The following is a 1,283-nucleotide window of genomic DNA, read 5'->3' as shown; positions in this document are numbered from 1 at the left end:
ATTTCTAAATTATTTATTTTAGCTATTATTTTCTATTTATGTTAGCTACAAAATAATTTTTGTTAACTATGAAACTTCGCACATAGCACCTAGTCAACACTATAAGTTTGCACAAAAAGTTTGAGGCCGAAAGGAACCGTTCAAATTTATAGTTGAATTAAAAATGTGTTTATGTGAAAATGTTGATCCGCTAAATTAATTCCAGGGGCAATTTGGGAAACCATTGAGGTTGGTCCCAACATGAAAAATACATAGGGATTATTTGCCAGACTTTGAACATTTTAGTTTTCAGGTTTGGCAAATATGAATTTTTGACTTTAGATTGGATTTGAATTTGAATTGTGATTTGGATCAAGTGAAGATTAGCAATAGTAACATAATGACATGGCACCATTAACAGGGGATTACTGTAGCAGGACATCGGGGGTGTTACAAACATATAGGGGGGAAAGGTGATTTTCAAGAGAACACGCCTAGACAATGTCCAGATGTGTCCGCAGATATGTAGGAGATCAAATTAGCCCAATCTGATTATAGATGCTTTTTGAACATTTGCAACCGCAATGCACAAATCTGACCCCTATATCTCTGCGTATGAGGACAAGAGCAGTCCGCCCCTCATTTTTCCGTGTCCACAACCACATGCTCCATTTTTGAACCCTCAATTTCATTCAACTACATGCAACCTCTAGATTTCATCGTAGGGACTTCATACAGAGATTAAACGAGAACTACACTTCCTACTTGTAATACGAGGAGATGTCGATGATCCCCTTGCCGGAGCTGTCGGTCACGTGATCATTGGAGGCAATGCGAGTGACCACTATCTCCTCTTCCTCGTGCTCCTTCACAAAGAGCCACTCAAGATAGCCTGCTTGCTCCGCCTCAAACAACTCTGTTGCGAGGTGCTTCGCCTCCACCTCATCGGCCTGGGCATGGTGGAACTCTGGATTCACCTCCTCCATGCCATATCCGTCGCTCAACCTTCATGCTCGCTGCTGATACGTCTCCAACGTATCTATAACTTTTTTATTGTTCCATGCTATATTATATTCTGTTTTGGACATTATTGTGCTTTATTATATATTTTTATATTATTTTTGGGACTAACCTATTAACCGGAGGCCCAGCCCAGAATTGCTGTTTTTTGCCTATTTCAGAGTTTCGCAGAAAAAGAATATCAAACGGAGTCCAAACGGAATGAAACCTTTGGGAACGTAATTTTTGGAACGAACGTGATCCAGAGGACTTGGACCCTACGTCAAGAAAGCAACCAAGAAGGC

Source organism: Triticum dicoccoides, chromosome 4A, assembly GCF_002162155.2.
Source record: "Triticum dicoccoides isolate Atlit2015 ecotype Zavitan chromosome 4A, WEW_v2.0, whole genome shotgun sequence".
NCBI lineage: Eukaryota > Viridiplantae > Streptophyta > Magnoliopsida > Poales > Poaceae > Triticum > Triticum dicoccoides.
The sequence above is the reverse complement of the archived record's forward strand: the minus strand, read 5'-3'. Positions refer to the sequence as shown.